Source organism: Apaloderma vittatum, unplaced genomic scaffold, assembly GCF_000703405.1.
Source record: "Apaloderma vittatum isolate BGI_N311 unplaced genomic scaffold, ASM70340v1 scaffold415, whole genome shotgun sequence".
NCBI lineage: Eukaryota > Metazoa > Chordata > Aves > Trogoniformes > Trogonidae > Apaloderma > Apaloderma vittatum.
The window spans coordinates 93,027-110,636 of NW_009717431.1; the positions used below are offsets into that span (position 1 = coordinate 93,027).

General features: G+C 39.0%; 1 protein-coding gene across 1 annotated transcript in view; it reads right to left on the reverse strand.

Annotated features, from left to right (window-relative positions):
* Positions 1-17,610, reverse strand: part of BEGAIN (brain-enriched guanylate kinase-associated) — a 73,851-nt gene that overhangs the window by 8,164 nt on the left and 48,077 nt on the right. The window lies entirely within an intron of this gene.

Genomic DNA, 17,610 nt, shown 5'->3' on the forward strand with positions numbered 1-17,610 from the left:
CACTGACCCTTCCCATACTGTGGCCCACTTTGATATTGCGGTCTTTATTGCACTGCCTCATACATAAAAAAATATTTTGTAACAATCATTTATAACCCTGCCTCCAGCCTTACATTAGTATTAAAAAGTATGGTAGCTTCTGAATGCACTTGCTGAGATCAAGGCATCTTCCTTTCTTTTAGAGCTGCACAAAGCAAGATAAAAAGAAAGTTTGCCAATTATCTGGAGGGATCTTTTAGAAAGCAGCGTTGCAGTAAGAACAGGAAGTAGGGTAAACTTTAATGTACATCTGTTTTGTTTAGCAAATTCAATCCAGCGACAAAATCACAATCTCACTTCCCACACTAAAATTTTTGGAGTAGTTTGTGAACGACTTTCTCCAGCAAGATGATTGTATTAGCTGCTGAAGTTTCCCAAATGCCATACAACTGGGGTCACAAAAACCCCTTCCATCAACACACACTCGACATTGTCAGCTAATTGACAGCAATGGGAGCTGTGTGTTTTGAAGTCTGAATGAGTACCAAGGTTAATTACCCAGCTGCAAAGCAGCAGGCTATATTAAAGAAGGGTGATTAAATTGGAAGTGGCAACTCTCATCCTTAGTTGCTATTTAAAGAAAAACACCTTCTCAAACTGTCCAAGCAAACCCACGGCTTGCTTTGAATAGTGCAAATATGATTGAGGTGTCTCTGTGAAGATCTGGACTGGTCTGTTTTCATGTCAGCTTTTCTAAAGACCATCTGTTCCCGCTGTTGCAAGACCTTGGTCCTGACAGCCCAGCTGTGCCTGGGGGCTCGTTCAGCCGTGACACCTGAGCATCCTCGCTCCCACAGATCAGGTTCTCCTGCTAGCTGCCTGGGGGCTATGTCATGGAGAGCCAAAGCATAACCTTGAGAGCTTGCAGGAGCACCAACCTCGCTGATTTTAACAAGACACATGATCTTAGGGACTGTGTTTTTTTAATTAGGCAGATCGACATGGTTTTATATGAGACTCTTAAGTCTCATTGATTTTATTGTGAGCTAAACAGCCAGGCACTTTGTCAACCTCCCAGACATCTGTGCACCTCTAGAAATCTGTCTCCTTTGAGAGTACAACTGAAGATTTCATTTTCAGAGTTATTTAGCTGCATAATGAGGTAGACAAATGGCTACCTAAGTACCTGGGAAAAATGTGTCCCCTCAATTTTCCAAATCATTTCATGCTTTTGAAGGATCCAGATCCACTGGGTACAGACTTAATCTTCCAGTTAACCATTTCAATTGAAGATTTTCAGTCCTTGTATGACAAGTCGTCAATGTCAGTGCAACCGATTTATGAATTTTGATCTATTTCTCTCTCTGATTCCAGTAAGTGTTGCTATTGCCTAACCAAATTGAACTTGACTCAATGTATTTTACACTTCAGAAAAGTTCATCTGATCAACAATTTATGGTCTTCAGCAGACAAAAAAAGGCAGTAAATTCAGGCTTTGGAAGCAGTACTTTCCACTGCATCGAGTAATGATGAATGACTGAATTATGGTTTTATTTCATTTCACTTATGATAACTTTGGGCTGATGTTTTCCAGACTTTGTATCTGACCAAGCATAACTTCAAAAATATTTTATATTTGTTAAACTGTAGGAGTCACTTCAGTCCAAATTTATACTATACAAGACAGCAAATAGGCACCAAAGTAATAAACATCTCAGCAGTGCTGTGGAGGAGGGGGAATGAGAAAGAAAGACCAGTTCCAATTTTTTTCTCCTAGTATATGTTCACATATTTCTCTTGAAATCAGTGTTGTTGACATGAGTGAAGAGTCTCACTGTGGCAAAATGAGGTAGACTAAGGGTGAACAGGACTCTAAAAGGTTTTGGCATATTGACCACATACTGTGTGTCCATGTTGGAAAGTTCAGGTCTTCAGCTAGATGTTACTGTGGTGGCAACAAGAAAACACCATATTGGGGAAAATGGTTCGGCTGGAAGAGATGATGTGGTAGTTCTGGATCACTGCATTAGAAGGAATGCTGGTTATTGGGGACTGCAACTTTGAGCTCTCCAACTGCAGTCAGAAAATCATATTCTCATCATCAGGTTTAGATATCAGAGAGGGATGAAAAGATGAAGGGAATCACAATGTCATGCTATGATTGTCAGTTACAAATAGAAACGCTTATTTCACCTATAACCACTTTTGTCAGACCACTCTATTCCTAGTAGCTTTTAGATGCTTGGTTGTCCTGCTCCTCTCTAAGACTGGTGACCTCTCTTCTGTCCTGGCACTGCTTTCTGCTCTGCATGTGCTAAAAACCTCTCTCTCAAAGCTCAGTAACAGATTAAGTTAATAGTATTATCGATATGCCAATAGCTTGCTGCTGTACTGAAGGTTCATGAAGTCCACTCCAAAATGCCAGAGCTATAGGTTGTAGCAGGTTGAGCTTCTGGTGGATCTTTGTTCAGAAATCTTTACTGAGTCAGCTCAGTGCCCCTTCTCCTTCCTCCAGCACAGAGCCAGTATAAAAGGGTACAGCTCCATAGAGTCTGACTAATGTGAGAGAATTGCAATCATGTGCCCACGTCTGAGTCAGATCAAATTCATACTGCTGGGTGACTCCAGCAGTGCACAATGCTGATGTTAATGGTGGGGGAACCAAGCACTCAGAGCTCTTGTGCCTATCATGGACTTAGCTGAGCCTCGCTATCTGCTCTTCACAAAGGGATCAAATGATAAAATATATTATCTCTGCCTGGAATCTCTTTTTTTTCTTATAATTTGTATCTGTCACAGTAAAAATATCCCTCATGTATTTACAGATCCATAAAAATATAAGGTGTATCCTTTCAAAGGTGTTTGGTATCATCTAGTCTTGCATCTGTCATAAGTGGTGTGAGGTGAAAAGAGTTTTGGTAGGTTGATACAGCATGAAATAATTAATAGATAAGCGTGCCAAAAGTCAGAAAAGCTGGATGAAAAGTTGTACACTTTTTTGTATATTAGTGGATCCACAAAGGTTCCTACTCTAGTTCTTCAGCAGAAATGAAGCAGCTTAAGAGCTGGCTGTCTCTCTGGTACTGTTTCGGTCTCCCTTCAATGCTTTCCAGCAGCTGGAGGGTGTCCTACCATAAAGAAGTGTCATCTTATTAGTCAAGGCTACGCTGCTTACTGTCATCTCTGCTATCCTGCGGGAGCCTTGAGTTGCGTATAGACCTTTTGAAATCAGTCTCAATTTTGCAAATGAGCAGTGCTGGTCTCTGGAAATGTCAGCCTTTTCAAACATGGGAAAGTAAATCTGTTCTCGATGTTCTTGTAAGGAATATTTCAATGGATAGCATTTCAGTGCTACCATGAGAATAATAAAATTGTAGTAGCGACCATCAAGGTATTAGTGGTCAGCAGAATAACTTTGGAAATACCTCTTAATAAGTAATGCTTGAATGACAGAAAGAGAGAGAGACTTGTTCTGTTGGAAATACCACTGAAGTGACACTAGTATCCCATTCTGAATGCCTAGACAGAGATTTACTGCAATATTTTTGAATGTGAAATACAGGCAGAACTCTGCTCCCTTTTTACTTTACTACTGTGCTTCTCCAGGAGGAAAACAGCACTTCCACAGGAAAAACATCGGTACAAAAATGTGAGGAAATATTGTCAATTCAGTATGTTTCTCACAGACAACCAATCATGATCTTTCCATTGCAAATATTAGTAGGTGGTTTTGAGGTATCTGCTAAGCATCTGCAACGTATTTGCTGTTGTTCTGTGGATTGTAGTTCGTGAACAAGCACTTGCAGGGATATACTTTTAAAAACAAGGTCTGTATATTTTAGGGCAATATTTTATAGTCTAACTGAAGTCATCTTATGAGGGATAAAATAGAGCAGCTGTAGATGACACGTATGTTGTCCATATATGTTTTGGTGATTCCGTCCTTAGATGTGTTCAGAAGCCATCTGGACACTGACCTGGGCAACCTGCTTTAGGTTCTTGAGCAGGGGCATTGAACCAGGTGATATCCAGAAGTCCTTTCAAACCTCAACCATTCTGTGAGTTCTGTAACCACACCTCACTTGACTCCTATCATAACTGGTATGATATAAATTATTTTTAAATGCTGTTATTAGCAAATACTGATATCTGCCAAAAAATAAATGTTTCACTTGTTGTGCAAAGTTGATTTAATATATGATTAATACATCTATAGGCCTTAATAAAATAGGAAACAAATATGCATTGAATATGGAATAAGTTCATTTATGTTTTTCCCTGGTAGTTCAAGACTTCAGACAGACTTCAGGCTAGACCTGATGTATGTGAATGCATGTCTTCTGGAGTGAAACAGCATCTAATTATTACTGAAAATTACACTAATAATGGAGGATGAGAGTGTGTTATCTATTACAAATAAAGGGCAACCAGATGCTCCATGCATTCTCAGTGATTGCCCAATGACAGTACTTCAACGATGAGAGAAGATGATTTGTTTTATAACATCTCTCCATGCATCTCTAATATCCTACCCCAAAATAAATAAAAATAATCATCCCTTGTGGAACCAAAGATTGGGGCAGTATGCAACAGTGTCTCCTGCCAGGTGTGGAAACTTTTCACTGTTGCAGAGGGTAATAGTGTAGCTTTGTTCAAGCTTGTGTGCACTCTTCTTCCCATCCAGTTGTGTCATGGTCTCTGCTGAGCAAGGCACAGTTTTGAATTGCAATATTTGAACCAAGGGACCTCTTAGCTTGCTGGCAGAGTTTTAAATAGAAACCGGGGAGGGGTGGGGGGATGATTGGGCCAGGGACATATCTGACTATTTAAAGAAAACAGGAACGAGAAAAAGTGTGGTGGAAAGAAAATGTTTTTCCTATTGTTAAAATTAATAACTGTCCTATTTACAGTACTTCTCTGTAGACCACATGCATAATCTGTTTATCAATTGGCTCATAAAAAAAGCAAAATGTGGTTTAGATTTAAAGACATTACTGGATAATCTCTGCAGTAACTCACAGTTTTAAGCATTAATGCATGTTAGTTTCTGCCCTGCGGATCTTTGTGTTGTTATGATAGATTATGCATTTTTTTTTTTGCGTATATGTTTAGGGACACTTTGGAGCTATGTGAGTCACTCTGTCAGTTAACGGCCCACCTATGGATGTCCCCTACTCACGCTCACTTGCATCCATGGGCAGAAACTATAATAAAAACAGTAAATTGACAAGAAAGAACAAGTAAGAATAATGAAAGATATTTCAATAAATGATTAAATTCTATCAACTGATACTGGTTCATGATAGGATCCTTGTGGTGCAGGATTTGATGCTGATCATTACCTGAGAGCACTATTTTGGTTTTATTTCTTTGTATAAACAATCTTATTTTGGTTTAACTTTAAAACGAGTGTCGCTTACAGACTCATTGAACCCACAAGCCTGTTTAAGAATGTGCATCGGTACAAACAGCTAGAGGAAAAGAGTCAAACATTTAGCTAATTAACTAGGTAAGTCTTTTTCATGTTACAAACAGAATGGCAGGAATGTGTAGGGATGTGTGCTTTGGCAGCATCCTGATTGTGCTGCACGATGTACCAGTTTTAGCTTTGCTTCCCACTGCAGTAATCCCCAGGACAGTCATCCTTGTCTCAACATCTCTTCATAATGCTAACAGAGTCTGGCTTTCAGGAATGCTATTACATTATGGTAAGGAGAAATGGCTAGTTAATTATATTTATTCTACGGTTTTCTGCGGTTTGTTTAAAGGGATCTTCTGTTTCCAAGCTGCCAAGGGTGCAGGCAAGCTGCATTCTTCAGAGACGCATTAAGGATTTTAAAATGCCTACTTTTCTGGGAGGGTCAGCAAAGATATGCTGTTGATGTGTCTTATGCCTGAGGCCTTACCCACTGCAAAATTCTATGTCCTGTTGGAGTTCTTCCATATAATGGAGATAGTGGCAAGAACATTATTTCAATGTGACAGGCCTTTCGTATGATGAACACATGGGATAAAAAAGAAGTGACAGCTGTACGAGCCTTGGGTTGGCTCAAGAAGTGACTCAACATAATTAAAAAGAATTTTATGATAATGGTGAAATGAAAGGAGCAGAGGCTTCAACTGAGGTACTGGTAATGAGCAAAATGTTTTGCAGAAAAAAAAAGGTTATGTGAATGTGTAGTAAAGGAGCAATACCATTACTGCAGGCCACACAAGGTGGGCTCATCAGGCTTGCAGCTCGAAGCTGTCATTCTAATGAATGATTGTTTGATGCTCAAAATTTCTAGCCCCACAGGTTCATCTGTGGAAACGAAGAAATTAGTGGAGACTGGATATAGCTTAGACTCGACTTAAATGGACTGGGAAGAGAAAGTTGCATTAGTTTCTCTGAGTAAAGAAGTAAAATAACCTAGGAAGAAAAATGTAGAAATCAGGACTTTGGAATCTTATATTAATTGCAGATCATTTTAATATACAAGTGAATTTTAATTAGAGTTGAATAGCTAAGCAAAGGCAATTTCCCAACCAAATAGCAAAGGCTAGACTATTTACAGTACTTTGCTCTTTAATGTTTTGTTCTGCTCTAGGAACTTTTAAATTAACATTTACTGTCACCTTTTGACATTTTTTCTTAATAATTAGTTGGGTGGAAGAAAAATTAAACTCCCCTTCCCCTTGTAATTGCAGTCTTAAAATAACCGTTTAACTAAATGCTCTCTCTTGAGAGTTAAGATACTCCTCTCTCAGAAGAGTTTGCTTTGATTTACCACACTCCTGTGGCACAGCTGACTTTTCCTCTCTAGGTTTGTACTTGTTTGTCACGATAGTAATCCTGGTATTAGTCTTATTGCTGTATCATTGTTAAACTATAGGCTTCTGCCTACTGACTACTCTGGTCCACATCTAGGCTCCTGCACTTGTTGAATTTGATCCTTATAAACATGTCCAAGTCCAATGCGTATATGACTTTCTATTCTGCTCTTCTTGTCTCTTAAATCGATTTAACACATGTTGAAACATCAACTGGGAGATTGATTGGAAAGATTTGGTAAGCTAGCTGAAAAATTGCAAGTGTAGTACAGGAAATAAACTTAATGCAGTTGTGGGTTTTCTGTGTGAAATAGTCCCTCCTTTTTAGTAAAAAATATCTCTGATATTTACTCTGTAAAATCTTATGTTGGGTAAAGATATTTAAGTGGCTATTGGTGGTTCATTTTTTCCTCCCCAATCAATGCCATCTTACTGAGAACATTGTGAGAAAATCCCTATAAACTATTTTCAAAGCAATACAGTGGAAGTTCATTTAAACTAAAATGCTCTGCTCTGCCATAACCAACTGTAGTGAATATACTAAATAACTAGTGCAAAAAAAGTCATTATGCAAATTACTTGAATAAAGAGAGAATTTTGCTTCCATTTCTGCTAATATATTACTCAAGTATCCTCTACCTCCTAATAGAGTTCTCTGCAGAGCTGTTTTGGTAGTTGTTGTAGTGTTGTTGATTTTTTTTTTCTCTGGGTTGAATTGTGGTTCTTTGGATTTGCCTGGGTAGAGGCACAAGCAGTAGTGTGCTAGAGAGCTGAAATGTTGTTTGCTGCATGATTGTGGTCACATGAGGCTTTGCTAGATGTAGCCGTACTTGATCTTCATCTCACGGCCACTGCCTCTGCTGACTAGTGTTTGAACAAGGAAAGGATGGAGAATGGATCTCTCAATGTACTGGTTAAGCTTTACTATGAAGGAAGAGCAACACTTCCTCTCCATCTGACTGCTGGGATTAAATCCAAAGAAAATAAAGCATGGATATATTTTTGTGAAAGGAATTGCTCCTACAAGCAGATAGGAAACTCACTGTTGTATGTTCCTTATGTTGCTATTCCGGGTGTTTACTCTTGGCTCCAGAGTCGTGTAGATGAGAGAGACTCTACCTTTTGGTCAAGAGAAATTTCAAAACCTTTCTTCCATGTCGTAAGAACATCTGTCATACTAGAATCAACTCTACTCTCTTCTGTGCTATTTCAGAGCTATACTGGAATTTCATTTGCTTCCTTAACTGCTCTGCATTATACTGTACTTCTACAGCCCTTTTTTTCAGTTGGGAAAGGCTTTTGCTGCCATACAGCAGTTCATGGCCCCATCAGCTCTGCTGGAACAAATTTGTTGCCATCCTGAGAGCCAGACTGGTGAAAATAACGCTTGGAAATTGAAAATAAACTTTGTTTGGGAAATGGGTCTTTTAAGCTATCTTTGTCATTAAGGAAACTGTTAGAGGATTCAGTACCCTTAGTATTTCTTTGTGGCATTCAAAGATTTGGCTCACAGTAAGAATATTGCCCTGTATTATCTCAAAATTCAGTTTTCCTTCTTGATGCTATTTGTCATAGTTATTCATATAATTACTAAAAATATTTAGTCTCTAATGTATTATTTTCACAGCAGCTTGCAAATATTAATATCCTTTTCAGCTGAGGCTAAGGCAGACGTTCCCTTACTTATATGTCTAGAGTGTCATTGTCCAAGTCTAAGCCCGTCACCTTCCTGCCTTCATTCAATGAGCAGAGATTTCTTCAAAGCAAGAAATTCCTCATTCTGCAGTGATTTTTTTCTGAGAATCAACAGAGGAATAGCTCTCCTACAGTATCTGCTTCTCTCCACTGTCTCACAGAGATATTGAGGACAAAAATGCTTCAGACATTTACATGCTAAAGAGACATCTAACTTTTAGGTGTGGCAAAATCATCATTCTGCTTTTTCCATGGTTCTACCAATACTATTGTCGTCTTTGTTGCAGCATGCTGCTGGGAGCTCACGTTGATTTGCTCAGCCAGACTCACTTTCAGTCACAGACCTTTCCTAAGTTTCTGCTTTCCAGAGCACGATCCCTCCTTCACTTCCCCCTTTCCATTTTCTCAGTGTGGTCTGCAAAACACCTTCACAGATTTTATGCTTCTAGGGGTCTGTGGGAAAATATATATTGACTGAATAGGCACAGGTTAGGAGAGGTACTAGGTATTTATTTATCAACATTTAACAATGTTGCTAATCCTTTTAAGCTCATTTTATCAGTAATAATTTCATGTTTCCTTTTAGGACACTGTTGAAGCCTGATTAATGCTGAGAACTGTATCAATCACTGGGCTACACAGATATAGCCCTCTGAAAAGACTCTTTTATAATGGAAATAGCCCAATGTTTAGTACTTTTTGAGGTGGCTTTTAGTAATTTTCAACCCATTTACTAACTGCTTTTGATACTGTAGCACAGTAGTTTTGTAATGACAATTCCTATGAAGTGGTACTTGTTATGTCTTACTATCCAAATATATCCACTCAATTGCCTTTACCAAAGAAATTGTGTTTCATTTAACGTTTTTTTCATAAAATCGTGTTGACTTCCATTATTTATACTCCCATGATTTAGTTTTCCAGTAGCTGAACATTTGTACAACCTCTCTTTTCCTCATTCTATGCTTGACCTCTTGGATGTTGGTACAGACAAGCATTTTTTTCAACTTCACAATTATTCCAAAATTCAGAGACCTATTTAAAATAAACATCAGCTTAGCACATTAGTATGTATTTTTAATTTAGCTTGGAGTAGGAAGCTAGGAATCTGCTCAGCCAGTTCTTTCAGGACTCCTAAGATTCTGTAGGCTGCTGTTTTTTAAAAACATGTTTTTGCAAGTGTTCCCTAAGACATACTGCTCAACGTTGTCTGTAGTTTCCATTGAATTAGAAAATTGGATAGAAATCAGAAGTAAAAAAATGTTCTGGCTTAAAGCAAAGTGTGGTTCTTCCACCAGCTAAGAACAGCTGAATGAAGAAGGAAGGGTGCTCATCTGGTTTCTGGACTGTGCGGCAAGGCAAGGACTTGAAATGGCATGAAATACCCCAGTTAGGTCAGAGAAAGACATTTTCCAGCACAGGCAGCCTACAATAGTGGCTTTGCAAAGCTGGTGTCAGAAGAACATATAGTCAGGACTATATTGACTACTTCACCTTTAGATGACACGGGGACACACAGACAAGATGAGGGAACTTCGTTCCGTATCACTGGCCCTCAGTTTTAAGGTAACCCAACACCAGAAGCATTTAGTATAACTCTGGGTGCCACTGCCACACCAAGTGAATTTGAAGAGTTCTGCAAAGCATCAGGGATGACCACTCTGCGTGTAATGAGCTCTTCAGTCTAACCTTAACACACTTGATTTCTTTTTTCAACTGTAGTATTTGGCAAGTGACATTGCTCTGAAAGCTAATTACTGCTTATAAGTAATTAATTTGCTTTCAGACACAGCTCTCTGGGAAGAAGAAATAAAACCACCCCAAACCAAACCAAAACACGAAACTTCCTGGTAAACATGCAATGTTAAAATTAATTATTTTTCATTTACTCTTTTGATAATTTGGTTTCTTCCCTTCTCTAGGGAATGATCCTTCAGTCCTGGGTGCTGAAATCATTTGACACCTACTTTCTTCCCACCAAGGGAATGTGAAAAGCCCTGGGAGCCTGGTAGATAAACTGTTTTCTGGCGTCTAGAAAAAGAGATTTACATGCTATAACCTAATTGTCTCTCACTGTGAAGAGCGAGACTTTATTAGTTTATGGGAAATATAAGTATTGGGCAGAATTTGGGGCCCTGGAACCTGTCAGAAAATGAAGGAAAAATAATAGATTTGCGGTTGAGAACGGTGGTGGTTTATGTTTATGACTTTGATCTTAGGAAGAAACTTCAGGGGGACTCTTTTTAATCATAAACTTTGAAAGAAATGGGAAATACTTCTTAGAGAATACCCCCACAAAATTAAAATTTGGAGGCCAGCCCCAAAGGCACTACTCTAGAAGAATCTGTATCCATTTCTTACTGTTACTTGCCTTCTGATTCCTTCCAGCCTTCATTCTTGCTGTCATTCAAAAATGTTTCTAGGAGCAGAATTTTAAATTCAAGCGAACTTTTAATCTAATTAGTCTGATTAGTCTAATTTGTCCTTAGCTTGTGGTTTCTGACCTCTGTTTATGACTTGGTTTATGGGCTTTTCTTTTCCTTGTGTTTCCACAGTGTTCTCTTCGAATGTATCCCCCACACAAAATTGACATTTAATTTACTGGTCCTTTTCTAAAGCTTCCTGTCATAACATTTTATGCTTTAAGAGTAGGGATACGCTACTGAGGTCTATTTATTGAGCGGAACATACTACTGGAACATACATATGGAAGGACACTGAAGAGCTGTGTTGATTGTCATTAGTGATAAGAAATATGCTTCAAGGCTTTAGACAAGTCTCTGATTGTTAGAAGGGTTCTTTCATCACAGTTTTTAGCTCCAGCTTCGAATCTTAACAAACATCCATTCCATTCTGCCAGTCCAAAATGAACTCTGACTGTCCCCATGCATGAGTATATTTGAGGTGAGTAAGAGGCTAAACTTCACGCTACTTGGCAGCTCAAGAGTAATGTTGGATGCCTCTGCACTAGTCTCAAGTTTCAGTGGAAATCAAGGGAGTTGTTCGTAGAGGTAAGGATGTCAAGTACATTTTGAATCAAACCTTGTTAAAATATCCTTCTGTAACCTGCTTTAGTAGGGAAAAGTCTTGGTGTACTCTGGTACCTAGCTCCAGTAAATGGCTTGAAGTAATTAGCAAAGCTACAGCCTTGTTCCCTCTCAATTTACCTGTTAGAGCTGTAGGAAAAAATAACTGAACATGGATATTTTAAAATATGTTAAAGTGTAATTTAATACAGAGCAGTAGGAGGAAAAAGAAAAATCTGTCGTTGCAGGCAGTGGGAGATCTATACTATTTAAACCTCATCATAGCCTGTGCTAACTGCTTGTGGTGATAAAACTAGGCACTATCGGAAGGTACAGAAACACTTCCTACCACTCTGGCATGATTTCAAAGCCCATATTTTCCAGCAGATTAGATACAGGAAGTTGGTTCTAATTGCTATTTGCTAGCTAACAAAAATGCAACTCAAGAGCTGGCACAAGGTGCTGTGTCAGTTTTTAGGTTCTCTAGATCTGTCTTGTGTGAAAATCTAGGTATTCATAACTAATTTAGACAACTCAAAATAACACCTTTTTTAAAAACTAGTTTTCTATGCCAGCAAGAAGACCACCATCAACTCATCTGATACATCTATCTCATGCCATAAACATTTCAATCAGTAATTCCTGTATTTGTAGAATCTATATTTTTTTTCTCTTGATAAGCAGTGCTAAAAGGATTCTCTTTGAGCATCTTAATAATCCACCATGTTCTTAATTAAAAATTAATCTGCAGGTCTGGTGACTCGAGGTAACATCATCAGAACTGCCTGAAGATCCTGCAGAAAGCTGGTTAACATTTCGTGAGATGTTTGTTGCCTAGTTGAAGAGGACTGTCCCCTGCGTGTCCTGGCACAGTAAGAGCCACCTTAGAGGTGTCTCACTGCTCCATGTAGCTGAAGGTAATTACCAGAGAAGCCTGACTATTCCTTAGGTTTGGCATTTTGTGAAAGCTTTGGGCTGTAGTGGGATACTCTGAATAGCCAATCTTCCCTAGAAAAGCCTTGGCAGAGGTCAGCCCACATTTGCCTCACTGAGGAGAAAGGCTGCCACTGAACGGGGCCTGGAGTCAGGTCATTGAGGTGAGAGTGAATGGGAGTGTGAGGACTGTAGAAGTGGAAATGAAAAGAAAAATGAAAACCAAACAGGGAGATCTTTAAACTGTACAACATTTTAATTGTCACTATTTATCACTGTTGAGTGACCGTGGGTCTGTTAGAAGTTTAGAATTGAAAACCTTGATGTATTCTTTACAGGACAAAAGCTCCTAAATTGTGCAGCAGCCTAAAATGTTCCTGCTACATGTGACTCAGCAGTCTGCTGCTGTGTAATTGCAATCTATACCACCTCTTCACTGGTGTATTCTTACAAATCCCTAATTCCAATTGCAGCTATTGGAAACAGTCCTCCAAATGGACTTCTGCAGCGTTCATCTTCAGCTAGCTTTGTGGCTGTCTCCAACAGTATTTTAAATATATAGTAGAACTGATGGTGACTCCTTTGCATTTCTAGTCTAAGAAAAGACATTTTGAGAACGTCTAAGTTCTGTGGTAAGGGATTGCCTGAGAGATGTGAAGCAGCATCAGCACAGCAGGTTGAGATGCTTGAGTGGTCTTCGAATAGGAAGGAAGATGTCAAAGCAGCACCTCTCAAGTGGTTAATCTGCCAAGACAGAGCCCTTATACCCCAACTCAGTTTGGTGATTTAATGTTAATGTGATGTAGGTGCAGAAACAAAAGCTTGAGGTAAGGCTTCTCTTCATGCTTCAATCAGAAAATCACTGAACAGAAACCATGCATTTCGTAAAACTCCAACAACTTCTACATCTCTGGTAATGTGTATTTCTGTTGTTGTAGTGTTGCTTAAACACAGTGGTCCAAACATTTAAATATATAAAGGGATTCCCTCTAAGGTTCATTTCCATTGTTCATGTGTTGCTAAAAGACTTTCTTCAAATAATCACTACAAAAACTGTCCTGAACTTCAAAACACAACGGACAAAACAGAGCTTTAAGCTAGAATTTGCTTCCCAGGCTTAAAACTGAAAAGCATTACTCTATGAATGAGATGCACAGCATTTCTTTCAAAAGAGGATTAAAATCTAGTAATCTCACTGGGAAATATTATGGTATCAAAACAGAGTTGATAGAACCGTTTTATTATTATTCCACTTGTTGTGAGGATGAACAGGAATTTCCAAATTAAAGAGCTATGTGTATGCGTAAAATCCCTCCAGCCTGAACCTTTTCGTAACACCAATGTTAATTTCTCTCCTCTCCCAGAACTCGTTTTTTAAAGGCATTTTTCAATTCCCCTGAAAGTGGGGAAAAAATACGATTGGCTGTTTCTATAGTAATTGCAGAGGCTGCCACCTCCTGGCTGCTGGCAAGAACTGCTGGTAGGAGTCAGAACAGAAAATTGGATCAGGACAGAAAACGTGCTCATTTATCAGCTCTTCAGCTACATGCAGCAGTATTTCTCAATGACATTCACTGTCAGGGCCCACTCACTAGGTTACTGTAAGTTACTCTGTGTATTAAGCTGTGCAGACCACTGCTTTTCTAGATATGAAAAAAACAAAGGTGAACATGTAATGAATACAGTCCTGCTCCCTCAGGTTGAGCACAAAAAACCCTTCCATGATTAAATCTAGAGAATGAATGGCCTGAGAGTGCTGAGGAGCTACTTGTGCTCCTACCTTCTTAAAAGCCTGCTGAGATCAAGGCAAGTGGAATATATTTTGCCCTTTGGGAAAAATAAAAATAATGTCAATGATGACACTAATAGTGGAACTAGAAATGTAGATGCCATGTGGAGTTGTGGCATATACAAGTACTGCAAGGATGATCACTCCCTCAAATAAACAGAAATTTACTCCTGAGATGTTATTCATTCCCTTGAATTACAATAGTGCCTGGGAGCCTTATGCACCAGGACCCCACGAAGAGAAAAATGCCATGCAGAAAGGAAAATTAAAAGATCACATCAGTGGGGTTTATTGTGGGCCTCAACTGCCTAAAGATGCTTGAGCCAAATCCTATGTTCTTGTATAAAGGAGCTTGGTTTCATCTGTTAAGAAAACCCTTTAGGACTCATGCTGCCACATGTGCATCACCCCTTTGGATTCATCCTTAAAAGATGACTCTTGCCAAAGACACACAATTCTCAAACCCTTTCAGCTGGTGGAAAAGCTGTTAGGTTTCTAATATGTCACCCAAGATACACACGTTTTTTATAAACAATGCTCACAGAGTGATGGGTGGGGACTGCCAGCTTACATAGGAGACACTGTCACAGAGAAGCTGATGCTTACCTAAAAATGTGGTTACAAGGTCGTATTTAGAAAACAAATTACTTTTTATGTTCTATTTTAGACAGTGTTTCTATGTCTTTGTCTGGATATAACTGCATCAAATCTGAGTATATTCTAACTCACAGTATCTCCTCTCAGCCTTTGTTACTGCTTTGCTTTCTCTCCCTGCTCCTCCTTCTTCTCTTTGCAAACAACCAGACAGAGTCAATTTTGCCTCAGCCAGACTCAGCCTGGAGCTGGCTGGCTTTCAGCTGACTCCCTTTACTTTTGTGAAACATTGGGGAAACAAGGACCTCTTTCCTCTGGCTTATATTTTTTTTTCAGTGTAAGCCCTCAGTAAGCCTTTATTTTCACTTCTGGCATAGAAGGTGATCCCTGAAGGAGTGTATGATAAGAAAGAAAAGTCATCATCTGCTGAAGAGTTGGCATGGTGAGGCAGTTGTGTCCAAGAATAGCCCTGCAGACCACTTCTGAAAGTTTGGCTTTTGCCTCCATGAGGCATGAAGTTTTTTGAAAACCTGGTGTTATATGTGTAAATGCGCTGAATACAGAGCAAAGCTAGAGAAACGTTCAGTTCACAAAGGAAAACACTCGAGGACAAAGGTGCAGTAGACTAGAAAAGACCCTGTGAATCCCACTCCTTGCTATGGCAGGCAGCTGTGTTGTAAATCCAAACGATAAACCCATTGGACTTCAGCATCAATGTAGCTAAGCAGTGGAGCTGCCCCCTAATAAAAACTATTCTAGTCCTCTGCGGATTTGCAACCTTTGTCTAATATTCAGGCTAAATTTATTAAGACTAATGCCTATCCATTTGTTATTCTAGCAACAGTGTCTTTTAGTTTAAATAACTTAGCCGCTGCCAAGTGTATAGAAACTTAGACTGATGAGTTTACAAAAAGCAGTCAGAATCCCCACAACCTTTATTCTCTTAAGCTAAGCAAGCCAGCATCTTTTAATCTCATTTAGGAAGATAAATTCTTCGTTTCCTTGATTATTGTAGTCCTGTTACAGACTGAATTAATCTTCCTTGCATCTGCAGTCCCCCATCCGGGACTGCATATTGTATTCCAGATGGCCTCATCATGGCCTCGTTCTCTAAAAATGCCTCACAAGGGACATCTGAAACAAAATGTCTTTTCCAGCCATGATTGACTAATCAAGCCAGAATTTTCTTCCTTTCTGGCACCTCCAGTGGGTGATGCCTAATTTATAACAGATTTTGTTCATTAGTTCAAGGGCATAGCTTTGTCCTGCCTGTGGGTGTGTACATATCAGAAAAATGTTGAAGCACAGGGTCCTTGCTGCTTGTGCAGTCAGTGGAGTAACTCAAACAGTTGTTGCAAGAGACTAATGTTATGATGCTGGAAGCGCCCGTCTTTCCTTGTTGACTATAGAAGGAACACATGAATTTCATATTCCTATATGGGGTTACTTGGTTAGATGTGCTAAAGCCTGGCCAAAGGTGGGCAGCACACACTTGGTAGCGTGTGCCACAAAGCTTTGTCTTGTTCCTACGACTCTGGGGCTTGTATGCTTCCCAGTTTCCATCACTGCAGTATAATTGCTGGAACCGATGTAGGACACATGGTCACTGGTTGTAGAAAGGCTTTATATTGGCTTTCTTTGACCATAAAACCAAGTTGTTTTTTTCTCGCATTTTTCTCTTGGTCCCCTAGAATGTTGATGATTCAGCTGCCTTTTCACTTAACATGACCATGTCCTGCTTCCGTGTGGTACCTTTCCGGTTTATATCTTCATTTGCACGAGTGATTGCTGTGGCTTTGTTCCACATGAACTTCAGTCCTTTTTGGGCTATCCTCAACACTAATTTCTCTACTCTCCTTTTGGATGACTTCTTTTTTTCTTTTCCTATTGTTCACACAATGTTCCTTTTATGATATGCTTTACTTTCCTTGTAAATCCTAGGTCATCTTAAGTTTTGGCAACCTTTACTTTATTTCTGTGATTTGTGACATAAAGGTTTCTCCTTCCAAGGCTTTCAGATGTTCTGTTTATTCAAAACTACTACCTGTGAGGCAGTTCCTCAGTCAGTTAATTCCAGAACTGCTCTATACAATTTTCCCCTTTAATTTGCAGTGCATAATCCTGTATCTTTATTTTCAAAAGCTTTCAGCTCTTCTTCACATTTCAGTTTCTTGAATTCTTTAGTCCAATAATCAGTCCTCTTAACTCCTCTGAATTCTCTCAGTCCAGATAAATGTTCTTCTTAATTTCTCTGAATTCTGCTGTAAAGTCCAAGGTCAGCCCACATCCATCTCAAACATTGCTCTGACTCTAATGTATCTTTTAACATGGTGTTTCTTCAAACATTAGTTTTGTTCTTTAGTGAAAAACTTTTGAGTGTTTCTGCAAATTAGTAGTAGTTGAGCTTCCCAAACTACTTTTCCTTAGTGTGGATATCCCATTTTCAGCTGCACAGCTTTTTTCTATATACAGATCTCATGGTGCTGATGTAACATCTAAGCAATCTCCTTTAATTGCACTCCATGCTATGTGTGGAAAGCACCTTCAATAGATATTCTCATAAAAACTGGTAACAAATAAGGAATAAAAGAAATAAACTTGTGTTCTGTCATACTCCTAACTGTGATGGTAGTCATTCTGATGACAATTAGTGAACTTGTTCTAACCTAACCAGTGCCTCACATTTCTATTTATTGGATTTTACTTATTTTTTTCAATTTTGTTGGGGAATTATGGCAGAAACCACTTATAACATGGCAATTGTTCTCCCAGGCAGTTCACATT